The following is a 13,528-nucleotide window of genomic DNA, read 5'->3' as shown; positions in this document are numbered from 1 at the left end:
ATATGTCTCTCCGTATGTCCTGGTTTTTATTTATGTCTTTAATAAGGGTTTTTAAGTTTTTCTTACACATTCTTTGGTAGGTTAATTTCTATTGTTAAAATAATTAATTGGGAGGCCATTAGGCTGAGACAGCTCCAATGCCTTAGGTTCTTACATAAAGAAACCAAAACCCAACTCCATAAACGATAAAACAACACTTAAGCCTAACCAATCAGAAACCATCAACTAACCTCTAACCAGGGACTTCCCATTTAACCAATCAAATATTTTGTTTGTCTTGCATTCCTGAGCACCTTATAAACTTTCTCCCTCACACACCCTCAGTGGGGTGTGGAGAGCTGAACTGCTTCATAATTGGTGTTGATGGATCGTGAATGGCTGAATGCCCAAATAAACTCATTAGAATGTTAATGTGCCTAAGTTTATCTTTTAACTCTATAGAGCATACAGTTTTTTTGCTACCATGAATGGCATCTCATTTTATATTACATTTTCTAGTTGGTAATATCTGATGTAGATGAATGCTACTGAACTTTAAATTTTTTAAATATTGCAACTGTGCTTATTTCTTTTGAAAAAGTTGTCTGACTTTCTGTTGAGTCTTCTGTGCATATGACCACACCTGTCATTTGAACGTAATGACAGCTTTGCCTCTTTCCACAGCTTAAATCTCCCTCTTCACTTTTTCATTTGTCTCACTATAGTGCCCAGGTTGAATAGCGGTGGGATCTCGTTCGTCTTTGGCTTGTCTGTGATTTTGAAGGCTGTGCGCTTTCATCAAGCATCATATTTTTTATTGAGGTGTAAGTGTTCCATGCACTGAAATTCATAGGCCTTCCATGAACTATCTACTCCTTTCTGCTGGACACAGAGCAGCTCTGTCCCCTCAGAAAGTCACCTGCGCCTTTTTACAGTCAATTCCTTCTTCCTTCCAGAAGCAACCACTATTCTAATTTCTGTCATCGTATGTTAGTTTTGTCTGTTCTAGAATTTCATCTAAATGAAATTACAGCAGAATAGACTTTGATGTGTCTGTTTTCTCATTAGCATAATATTTTTGAGACTCGTCCTTGTTGTCATTTGCACCAAAAGTTTGTTCCTTTTCATTGTTTGGTAGTATTTGATTGTATGAGTACACCAGAGTTTATTTATTCTCCTTTTGATGGGCATCTGGGTTGTTGCCATGTGGGGACTGTTATGAATAAACCTGCTATGAACATCCTTTTACAAGGCTTTTTGTGGACATGTTTTTATTTCTCTAGGAGAATTATTGGATCATATAGATGTATATTTAACTTTTTAAGAAACTCACTACTTTTCCAAAGTGATTGCTTCATTTTACACTCCCATCAGCAATGTATGAGAGTTCTAGCTGTTCCACACCTTCTCCAACATTTAGTGTTAGAAATCTTTTTCATTGTAACTATTCTATCAAGTATGTAGTGGTGACTTATTGTTGTTTTAATTTGCATTTCCCTGATAAATAATGATTTTAGACACTTTTTTCGTGTACTCATTGGTCATCCCTATATCTTCTTTTGTAAAATATCTGGGGTTTCCCCATTAAAAATTGTGTTGCCTTTTTATTATTGAATTATAAGAATTCGTTATATATTATAGATACAAACCCTTCATTAGGTATATGTGTTGTAAATATTTTCCTTCAGTTGGTAGCTTGCCTATTTATTTTCTTGATGGTGCTTTCTGATGAATAGAAGTTGTTAATTTTTTTTTTTTTTTGAGACGGAGTCTCACTGTGTTGCCCGGGCTAGAGTGCCATGGCGTCATCCTAGCTCACAGCAACCTCAAACTCCTGGGCTCAAGCGATCCTCCTGCCTCAGCCTCCCGAGTAGCTGGGACTACAGGCATGCGCCACCATGCCCGGCTAATTTTTTCTATGTATTTTTAGTTATCCGATTAATTTCTTTCTATTTTTAGTAGAGACGGGGGTCTCGCTCTTGCTCAGGCTGGTCTCGAACTCCTGAGCTCAAACGATCCACCTGCCTCAGCCTCCCAGAGAGCTAGGATTACAGGCGTGAGCCACCACGCCCGGCCAGAAGTTGTTAATTTTGATTAAGTCTAATTTATTAATCTTTTCTTTTATGGTTTATGCTTTTTGGGTCCTCCCTAAGAAAAATTGGCTTCCTCTCAGTGGGTATGTATGGCCATACAGAGTCACATAATGGACATTGGAGATTCAGAAGGGGGAGGGTGGGAAGGATGAAAAATAACCTATCAGGGACAATGTACACTGTTCAGGTGATAGATGCACTAAAAGCCTAGACTTCTCCATTACACAGTTCATCCATGTAACAAAAAACCTTTTGTGCCCCCTAAATCTATTAAAATGAAACTTAAAAAGAAAAGAAAAGAAAAAAATCTTTGCTTACTCTGAGGTCACGAAGATATTCTCCCAGCACTTCTAGTATCTTCATTATTATTTTGGCTCTTATGTTTAGGTCTATGATCCATCAAGTTGGTTTTTGTGCATAGTGTTAGGTAGGATCGAGGTCCTTTATTTCCCACATGGATATTAATTATTCCAGCACCATTTGTTGAGGATATTTCCCCATTGAATTGCTTTGACACTTTATTAAAAACATCATTTGATTGTATATGTGGAAGTCTGTTTCTGGACTCCCCATTTGATTCCACCGGTTTATTTAATTGTCCTTTCACTAGCAGCCCACTATCGCAGTTACAGTTTTGTTTGCCCCAAAATATCTCCATTTTGTCTTCATATTTTGAAGGGTATCTTTGCTAGATACAGGATTATAGATCTTCAGGTTTTTTTCTTTCAGCATCTTGAAAATGTCATTCAACACCCTTCCAGCTTCTAAGGTTTTTCATGTAAAATTATCAAATCTTACTGTTGCTCCTTTGAAAGTAATGTGTCTTTGTTCTCTGGCTGCTTTTAAGATTTGCTATTTACTCTCAAAAAAAAAAAAAGATTTGCTATTTAGCTTTGGCTTTCAGCTATTTGACTAGGAAGTGCTCAGGTATGGTTTTCTTTGTATTTATCCTGCTTGGGTTTTACCAGCATCTTGAATCTGTACATTGATATCTTTGATCATTTTGAGAAAATTCTTGATCATTATTAGCTCTTCCAGTTTTGCTTCAGTCTCATTCTCTCTCTCCTCTCTTCTGGGACTCCATGCGCACATATGTCCGAACTTTGATTGTTTCCCACATGTCTCATGTGCTCTGTTCTTTCCAGTCTTTTTTCTCTGTGGCAATCACAGATCACTGCAATCTCAAACTCTTGGGCTCAAGTGATCCTCCTGCCTCAGGCTACCAAGTAGCTGGGACTACAGGTGCACACCACCATGCCTGGCTAATTTTCCTATTTTTTGTAGAGACGGGGTCTCATCTTGCTCAGAGCTGGTCTTGAACTCCTGACCTCAAGCAATCCTCCCGCCATGGTCTCCCAAAGTACTAGGGTTACAGGTGTGAGCCATTGCACCCAGCCTATATTGACCTTTGAGTTCACTAATCCTGTCTGTTGATGTTAAATCCACCCAGTGAATTCATAATTTCAGGTACCAGAAAATCCATTTGCTATTTTTATATATAATTCTCTGTTGAAGTTTTCTTTTTAATCATTTTGTTGTATTTTTCATTATCATCTTTAACATATATGTAATAGTTATTTAAAAACACCTTGTCTGCTAACTGCAATATATGTGTCATCTGTGGGTCTGCTTCTATTATGTTTTTTCTCCTGAGAATGTGTGATCATATTTTCCTGCCTCTTCACATGACGTATAATTCTTTATCGTTCAGTGGAGATTGTATATAAATAAACTGAGACTGAAAATGATGATATTTTTCCCCAGATAGGTTTTACTCTTTCCTTAATTAGGCAGATAAAATAAGGAACCAATCACAACAATATGATTAGAAAATGAACTGGGTTGGGGTTAAATGGTAGTTCTGTTAGTCTTCCTTTGGTTTGACTGAGAGCTTGTTAAGTCTCTACCTCCTCTGCATAACACTACGTGGGAAATTCATTTATGCCTTTCAGAGGTTTGAACTTAGCTCTTTAGCTTCCTACCCAGTACAACTTCAAATCTGGCAAAGATGAGAGGGATACCAGCTGAGGGTTTGACACAAGCCCCCCTCCTTCTAGCAGGATGTTGTCTACTAATTACTGTGAGAGAGGGAATTTCCACTTTGTTGGTCTGTGCCCCTCCCCCAGCCTCCTGAGCCACCCAACCACTCAGCAAATGTTCTGTGGGGAAAATTGACCATGCTTCAAAGGCTCTTTCAATCTGAGGTTCCACGTATTTGATTATGAGAAATGACTGGACACTGTATCTTAAAATACTTTTCTGTTTAGTTTTCTTTTTCTGAGACTCCTGTTAAATGGAGTGGGCACTTCTGTTTTTGTCAGAAATATAACTCTTTTACATTTTCTATCTCTATACCCTTCCTGATATTTTTGATGTTAGTGTTTGTCTTCTGCCCGATCTTCCAACGCTCTAATTTATTCTTTGGTTAAATACGTTCTGCCATTTACCCCATCTACTGAGTTATTTGTTTCAACATTTCTAGTTATTTTTAAGTCACTGCTTTCCTGCTTCACATTTACGGTGTCCTCCCTTGTGTCTGGAAGATATGTACTGTTCTGTGGTAAATTCTTCTTCTGCCAGTCTGTTCATTTCACTTCTGCTAGTCATTTTTTGGTGGTTATTTTGGCTCTGAGCTCAGACTCCCTTGCAAGTGTCTGCTATCTTGGCCAACAATGTGTCCTCTGTGGGGACTGGGCTCCGGTTTTGCCTCCTGGGGCAAAGTTATGAGAGGAGTGCTTCAGGGTGTAGACCTCTGGGCATCTGTTCCCTGATTGTCACTGCCACAGGTGAGTCAGAGAGCTCTGCCCTCCAGAGAACTTTTTTTTTTTAATTGAGCCAGGGTCTTGCTGTGTTGCCCAGGCTAGAGTACAGTGGCGTCATCGGCTCACTGCAAACTCAAACTGCTGTCCTCAAACAACCTTCCCACCTCAGCCTCCCCAAGTGCTAGGACAGAGAACATTTCTGAGCTTTTCTCTAGTCACTGCTTTTTCCAAGAGCTGCCTCCCTCTGTGTAGTCACTTATCCCAACTGAGGTGTAGAAGAGGAAAAAGAGATGGCTCGGTGGCTCCCTGCCAGCCTTTGTCTGTTGAATCTGTTTTCCACCGGCCAGTTCATCTGACTGCAGAACTGCCTTGAGGTTACCTTCCATTTTTGGCTGGTGCTGTGCTGGTGTTTTCTGCCCACAGAGGTGAAAGGGCGGGCTACCATCCACCTGGATAATTACGGAGGAGAGAAAAGTGCACGGCTAGAAAACCCTCCCCCACGCTTGTACCCATCCATGATACCTGATTCTCTCCACGCTAGATTGCAATGTTCACCCAGACTGCGACCCATCTAGCTTTTGTTTCTCCAGGGATGTATTCTGGGTACATCACCTGTCTCTCGCTTATACAGCGTCTGCAGGGTTGAGCCTGGGGGAGGGAATCTGCAGTCCACTTACTCCAGCATCAAGGTAAGAATCTGAAGCCTCATTTGCTTTCCATCTTCTAAAACATACTCGATATTTCTGGTCTGCTAATGGTTCTTCATCTTATTTTATAGCATGTTTTATGTATTGATTATTTTTAAAATGATTTATATATCTTTTCTGTCATTTCAAATGCAAGATCATGTTCTGAAAACCTTACTTTTCTTCTGAAAGCTCTCCTGTTTAATAGAAGCAGGAGTTCTTGTGTGGCTTTGTAACTCGTATTTCTCATTTGCTCTTTCCCCAGTTTTCCCATCTGTAAAATGGGACTCGGGCTGGGTGACATTTGAGGGTCTTTCCGCCTCCCATGTGCTATGACTCCAAGGTTCAGGCGCAGTTATTGTTTGGCTCATTTTCTTCTGAACATTCTGCATTAGTTCAGAAATGTGGGTGGTGGCACCACATTCTTCCTGATTTCACTCTGGTCCTGAGTAGTCAGAAAAACGTAGAGATGAGAAATGAAGACTTTCCTCTTAGGAAAAGAAAAAGTGTAAACATCTACGAAAACCATCCCCACCGTTCCCATGATGGCAGCTGAGTGGGGTGAACAGGGGACCACCCTGAGAATGCAAACCTGGTGGCAGGGCGCAGGGTATCTGGAGTGGGGAGTAGCGCAAGGGTTTTGTTCCTTTCCAAAGTAAAGGCAGACTTCTAAATTGTGTTTATCTTGTTCTCCAGCCTCTTTCAAAGCCCCTGAAACCCCCAAAGCTGCCAATGACGAATGCGAGACTAACTCTCCAGGGGAGAGGCGTGCCTCTGCATGTGGTGCCAGAAAACCAGGGCGATGAACACAATGGCCTCCGAGAAGCTCGCCTACCAAGTGCGGCATTCAGCGATGTCTCTTTGCAGAGGCAGCAATGGTCAATGCTTCTGGGGAGAGCTGAACTCCATTCTGAGAAGGGTTGGAGGGTTTGACAAGAGCACTGGGCTGCTCGCTCGCTCCCAAATCTAACGTTAGATCCACCTGGTGATTCCCGGACATAAAGACCTGAACTTGACAGCTCTGGAGTGGGAAGGCTGGGGTGATGGGTGGGGCCTCTGAGTCCCAAGAATGAGGCACAGGCAGCTCTCACTTCTTGACCCCCACGATTTTAGGCACTCTAAAGCCATAGACTATTGGGCAAGGACTTCAGCTCAACTCTCACATACAGATGGGGAAACTGAGGCTGAGAGAGGTCAGAGACTTGCTTGACATCACTTACTGAGTCAGTGGCTGACCTGGGAGTAGAACCCAAGGCCTCTTACTCTATGCAGGAGTCTGATACCTGCACCCAGATGCCTCAGGTAAGTTTCTGAAGCTTCTAAGCCCCCCACTGAGTTCGAGGGAGACCCTTGGTCAGGCATAGTCTAAGGGATAATTAAACGTGCATTACTATGGTGGATGCAGTGGATCCCCCATAATGGCTGAAGGACTCATTCCTCCAACTGCTAGGAGTGCCGCAGGAAGACGGCTCTCCGCTGTAACTCCTCTTTGGGAATTGCCTCTGCCGAAGAAAGTAGCCTGGATCAAGGTAACCTCCAGGAGACCCACATCCCATAATTGACCTGTGCTTGAGCATTAAAAGCCAGCTCTGCCCCTAACACAAGATGACTCTAAAGAGGTCATCCCAGCTTCAGAGTGCCCCAGGGGGCTGGCCAAGGCCTTTGCTGAAACTACTGTGGCCCATCTTCTCCCTCTGTCCAACACCGTTCCCATCCCTTTTCTTCCCCAGGTGCTGAGCCCAAGAGCACTCCCTGCTGAACTTCTAACACGCTGATCTCAGAATCTGCTTCCCAGAGAACCTGCCCTGCCACTCTTGGGTTGAATTAGAGTCAAGAGGAAGCCAGAACTTGGGGAGCAGCTGGGGTCTGGTGGTTTGGGTCATGGGAGCAGCTGAAGGAGCTGGGTCATGAGGCAGGCACGGACCGGACCTGGAAGGCCCGGATTCCTGCCTCCTCCTGGCAGCCCTCATGCCCGATCGGGATCTTGCTTGCAACCCCCAAGGCAGAGGGGGAAAGGCTGCGTGATTAGTGCTGCTCCAAACTGCGGGCTTTCATTGCTGCTTAAAAACCACGCTATGTGTCCCAGCAGATCAATCTTCCCCGTTTCTTGGAGCCACTACCCAAAATCTTCACCCTGCTTTTCAGTCTCTGCTCACTCTTACTTCCCTCACTCTCAGCAAATGATCGTGCCTTAAACTTCACAGGGGAAAAAACATGAAGCCGTCAATGACGTTTCCATCAATTCCCCATCTCAAACTGGTATTCCCTCGTCCCCACCTCCTTCCCTCCTGCCCATGGAAGGGGTGGCTCTCCGCATGCTCTGGGTCCTGTCCCTTTCTGCTTCCTCAGAGTTCTCTACATGTCAATGATTGTACCTCTTCTCCCTCTCTCCTGGTACTTTCCCATGGCACATAAATATTGTGAGGTCTCTCATCTCTTGAAAAAGCACCAAAACAGACTAGAAGAAAATATTTGCCAAAGATATACGTGAGCTGGGCATGGTGGCTCACGCCTGTAATCCTAGCACTTCGGGAGGTCAAGGTGGAAGGATCACTTGAGGCCAGGAGTTTGAGACCAGCTTGAGCGAGAGTGAGATCTCGTCTCTCCAAAAAATAGAAAAATCAGCTGGGCACAGTGGTGTGTGCCTTTACTCCCAGCTACTTGGGAGGCTGAAGCAGGAGGATCACTTGAGCCCAGGAGTTTGAGGCCACATTGAGCTATGATGACACCACTGCACTCTAGCTCAGGCAACAGAGTGAGACCCTGTCAGAAAAAAAAAAAAACAACTTGAAGAAAGGACTTATCCAAAATATACAAAGAACTCTTAAAATTCAACAATAAGAAAGCAAACAGTCCGCTTAAAAAAATGGGCCAAAGACCTTAATTCCTCACCAAGAAAGACATATAGATGGCAAATAAGCATATGAAAATCTGTTCCACATCACACGTCATCAGAGAAATACAGATTAAAACAGTAAGGCACCACTACACACCTATTAGAATGGCCAAAACCCAGAACCAAACGCTAGCGAGGACACGGAACAACTGGACTCTTAAGCACTGCTGGTGGGGATGCAAAATGGTACAGCCACTTTGGAGGACAGTTTGACAAGCACCTTGCAAAACTAACATGCTCTTACCATGCAGTTTAGCAATCACAATCCTTGCGTTTAACCGATGGAGTTGACAAAAGCCTGCACGTGGATGTTTATAGTAGCTTTATTCACAACTGCCAAAACGTGAAAGCAACCAACATGTCCTTCAGTAGGTGGGGAAGTGATGAATAAACTGGTACATCCAGACCATGGAATATCATTCACTGCTAAAAAGAAGTGAGCTACTAAGTCATGGAAAGACATGGAGGAAACTTAAATGTATATTACTAAGTGAAAGAAGCCAATCTGAAAAGGCTACATACTGTATGGTTCCAACCATACAACATTCTGGAAAAGGCAAAACTATGCAGACAATAAAAAGATCAGAGGTGCCAGGAGTTAAGGGTGAGTTAAGGGTGAGCACAAAGGATTTCTAGGGCAGTGAAACCATTCTGTGTGATGCTATAATGACGGATACATGTCTTTATATATTTGTCCAAACCCATAGACTGTACAACACCAGGAGCGAACCGTAATGTAAACTATGGACTCAGGGTGATGATGATGATGTGTCAATGTAGGTTCATCAGTTATAACAAATGGACCATTCCGGTGTGGGATGGTGATAGTGCGGGAGGCTAGATGTGGGGGGGAGGGGTTATACGGGAAATCTCTGTACCTTCTGCTCAATTTTGCTGTGAACCTAAAACTTCTCTCAAAAATAAAATCTATTTTTTTTTTTTTTTAAAAGCACCACAACGTTTTCTCATCCATGTGCTTGTCAACTACTGGTTCTTCATTCACCCACCCATTCATCCAACAAACACGTATGGAACACTGTTCTAGGTGCAGGACTACAGCAGTGAACAAAACAAAGTCCTGACCATCATGGGAGTGAAATTCTATGGAGGGAGGTAGAAAATAAATGCATAGACAAGAATTATGTGATATTGTCAGGAGGTCCATACATACTAAGGGAAAAGCATCAGGCAGAGTAAAAGAGTTGGAGAGGGCTGGGGCTGGGGCTGGTGGGTATTGCTTTATGTGGGGTGGTCAGGGAAGGCCTTTCAGAACCTTCAGCAGAGAGCTAGAGAAAGTAAGGAATGAGCTATGTGGACACCTGGGGCAATAATGTCCCAGTCAGAGGAAACGGCAAGTGCAAAGGTCCTGAGGCAAACATGCCTGGTGTATCCAAGGAACAGTAAGGAAGGGAGCACCGACTGGAGGAAGCAAGGGGGAGAGTGGTGGGAGATGAGATCAGAAGGAAAACATAGGCCCAGGTAATACACGGCCTTGCAGGTCAGTTTAAGGACTTAGATTTTACTCCGGAGAATTCCGAGCAAAGGAATTGCTTGGTTTGCCTGTGTTTAAAAGGATCACTATAGCTGCTGCATAGAAAGTTAACCAGAGAGAATAAAAGTGGAAGGAAGAGACTAATGAGGAGGCCACTGCAATACAGGCAAATGGCGGGGATGCGGATGGCTTGGGTAGAGTGGTAGCTGCGTGTACTGGGAGAGGTTGCCCTCATTCTGGATAGATGTTGAAGGTTGAGCCAGTAGGATTGCTGATGCGGGTTTTGCACAAGAGAAAAATCAGGATGATTGCGAGGTTTTTGGCCTGAGTTAATGAAGGATGGAGTTGCCCTCATCTGAGGCGGAGAGGACTGCAGGATAAACGGTGTGTTGTTTTGTTTTTTGGCAGTGGGTGGAGGGAGGATGAAATCATGAGTTCGATTCGGTGCAAGTTACGTGGAGATGTCAAATAGGCAGTTGGAAATGCAGAATTCAAGGATATAGTCCAAGCTGGAGATTTGAATTGGAGAGTTCTCAGCACACGGATGGTATTTAAAGCCATCGGACTGAATACGATGACCGAGGGGGTGGTCACAGTCCCAGAAGAAAAGAGTCTGAGTACTAAGTCCTGGGGTTCCCTAAAAATAAGGCATTGGGGAGAGGAGAAGGACCCAGTATAGGAGATTAGAAGGAGCAACCAGTGAGGTGAGAGGAAAAGCAAGAGAGGGAAATGTTCTAGAAGCAGAAACTGTTTCAAGAAAGGGGGTGAATGATTCAGGAGAGAGTGAAAGACTGACGATGCAGGGAGAGGGGAGAACTGCTGGTGTGGTGTCCTGGCGTCGGTGAGCGTGCGCCAGAGGAGGGTTGGCCTCAGCGGAGCCCCAGGAGGGAACGCAGAGGATAGGCCCAGATGCTCTGTCTCCCCTCCCAGCTCTGCTCTTCTAGGCATGGCCATCCCCTTCTGCCTCCAGCACTTAACTCCTTTCCTGGTCTCAGACTCTGTGAGCAGCACTGCCAGGGTAATTAGATCGAGGTCTTCCCAACTGTGTATCCTCTTAGAGAAGGCCAGACCTGGGCAGGCCCTGATGCCTTTCACTTGTCAAGTTCTTCCCATCGTTCAAGGTCAGCTGGGAGCCCAGCTCCTCTGGGAACCCCTTCCTGACCTCCACAGCCCCAGCCCACAGTTTTTCCCTCGCCTCCCCTCCCATTTCCTCCTCCAACTCCGAACCTGGCATGGAGAAGCGTCCTTGTAGGTCTGGGGTTGGGGAGGACCGAGGCCCTCTTCAGCTGCATTTCCACTTATCACCAGGAGGGGGCTCAGGGTAGCAAGTGGTGTCAGCCATGATGGCGAGAACTTTGAAAGAGTAGGGAAGTTGGGGTCGAACTATTAGTCCCTTCCTGGCTTCGAAGGCTGCTTGTCCATGGCACTAGCCTGCTTCATTAGTCCCATCTGTCTGCTCCAGGGCCAAGGGGGAAATCCTCCTGGTGCCCTCAGTGAGAAACAGTGGTTTAACAGGCCGCAGAGGAACCTGGGAAGGACGCTTGGAGGAAAGGGAGACAGACCCAGAAGGGTTAGGTCACTTGCCCCAGCCACATAGCTAGTCCTTGGCACAGCTGGTGTCCTGGTTTCCAGCCTGCTGTGCTGTCTGTGCCTCCTCCTGCTAGCCAGGGTCAAGGCATTCACTGCAGAGTTCGAGCTGGCATTCAGCCACAACATCAGGGGTGGGGCGGGGAGCCTGCAGGAGAGTGAGCCAAGGTTCCTGCCCTGAGGAAGCTCTCCAAGTGCCTGGGGAGATAGGACACGTGGCAGGGGCCAAGCAGAGAACACTGATGGGCGGCACATATCAGAACAGATCAGGGTTGGAGTTGGCACCTGCTTCGGAGGAGGCTTAGAAAGGTAGGTGGGTTTGTCCCCTTCGGGAGGACCACCTCTGACGGACCCCTCTTCCTGAGGTCAGAGGAACTGGCCTGTGTGACATTTATGGAGGGATCGGAGGTGTAGAGGGGTGGAGATGGACCACATTTGACAGCAATGCTGACCCCAGGGGAATGATGAGGGGCTGCTTAGGGAATTTCTAGGGTGAGGGGAGAAACATCGTGGCTGGCCTTATTCCTCAGGGTGACTGCGCATCTCCCCGAGTGGCTAAAGTCAGTGCTGCTGCTAAAGTTCCTGTGTGCAAACCCAAGGCCCATCGCCGTGTGCCTGTGAAGGCGTCAGGCTTCCCTCTGGTCTAGTTGTAGGATTTCTTTAGAAGTTATGTCTGTGATGATCTCACCATGAGAAATGAGGAGAGAAGTGTGCCAATAGGCTATTGTGCTGAAAGTCCTGTTTGAAGAAAACAAACACAAGATTGTATTCATTAGCACCTGCTAACAACAGAAATCGAAGCAGCAGTTAGGCCAATGAGACTATTAATAATACCCCACATCTGATGTAATGACCGTGGGTGAAGTAGGGCCAGTAGTCAGAAAGCTCCACATCTGGTGGCAGAATCAGGGTGGGCGGGAAACTGTAAGGGGACTGAGCCTTGGTCACTGAATGGGGACACTGCAACTCACACATCCTGCTCTATGGCCTGGCTTGTCTTGGAGTGGGAGGGTCACCTCCATCGCAAAAGGCTTACCTCCAGAAGACAGGGTAGTGAACTGAGAGAAGTGAGGGAGAGAAAAGGGGCGGGGATTGGCAGTTGGTGGTCCTGCCGGAGATCAGGGTTGACATGGAGAACCGACAGGTTAAGAATGTCCCATTAAAGGGGATTGGATAAACCGTTCTCACCGCTGGGGCAGTTCCCTTGAGTCCGTACCAGGGCTGAGACTATGGTAAGACGCCCTGAAGATGCCTAGGCAGGGTGTCTGAAGCCCAGCTGAAAACAAACGACCACAAAGAGACTCTGGGACTCTGAAAATGGCAATATAAGCACTTAAGATTCAGCGCTTGGCTGGGCGTGGTGGCTCATGCCTGTAATCCTAGCACTCTGGGAGGTCCAGGTAGGAGGATTGCTTGAAGTCAGGAGTTCAAGACCAGCCTGAGCAAGAGCGAGACCCTGTCTCTACAAAAAAATGGAAAAACTAGCTCAGCGTGGTGGCTCACACCTGTAGTCCCAGCTACTCAGGAGGCTGAGGCAGGAGGATCATCTGAGTCCAGCAGTTTGAGGTTTCAGTGAGCTATGATGACGCCACTGCACTCTAGTCCCTGGGAGATAGAGTGAGACTCTGTCTCAGAAAAAAAAAAAAAAAAAAAATTGAGCACATGGGTTGAAATTAGGATATTTCATGTGGTTTATCCACGATCTTCCTTCAGAGGGCCGAGAGGGTCACCAACACCGGCTTCTGATCCTGGACTCCTTGCTCTCTAAGCGAGGGGCTCTCGAACTTACACTTCTAGCCGGAACCTTTAGTTGTTCTGGTCTGTGCTTGCTTCTCTGAGCCTGTCACGGGCCAAAACTAGGGTGAGGTGCGTGAGGCAGCTGTGATGCAAAATTGAAGGAAGTGCCGCTTTCAGGTCGGCACAAGTGCTGAGCCTACATTGAATGACTCGATTATTTGCACGTGAGAACTATTGGAAAAAACCAACTCCCAGTGAGATGAAAAAGTTCCCCGGGACTGTTTTTGTTTTGTTCT

Source organism: Propithecus coquereli, unplaced genomic scaffold, assembly GCF_000956105.1.
Source record: "Propithecus coquereli isolate 6110/MARCELLA unplaced genomic scaffold, Pcoq_1.0 Scaffold155, whole genome shotgun sequence".
Classification (NCBI taxonomy): domain Eukaryota; kingdom Metazoa; phylum Chordata; class Mammalia; order Primates; family Indriidae; genus Propithecus; species Propithecus coquereli.
Note: the sequence above shows the minus strand (reverse complement) of the source record.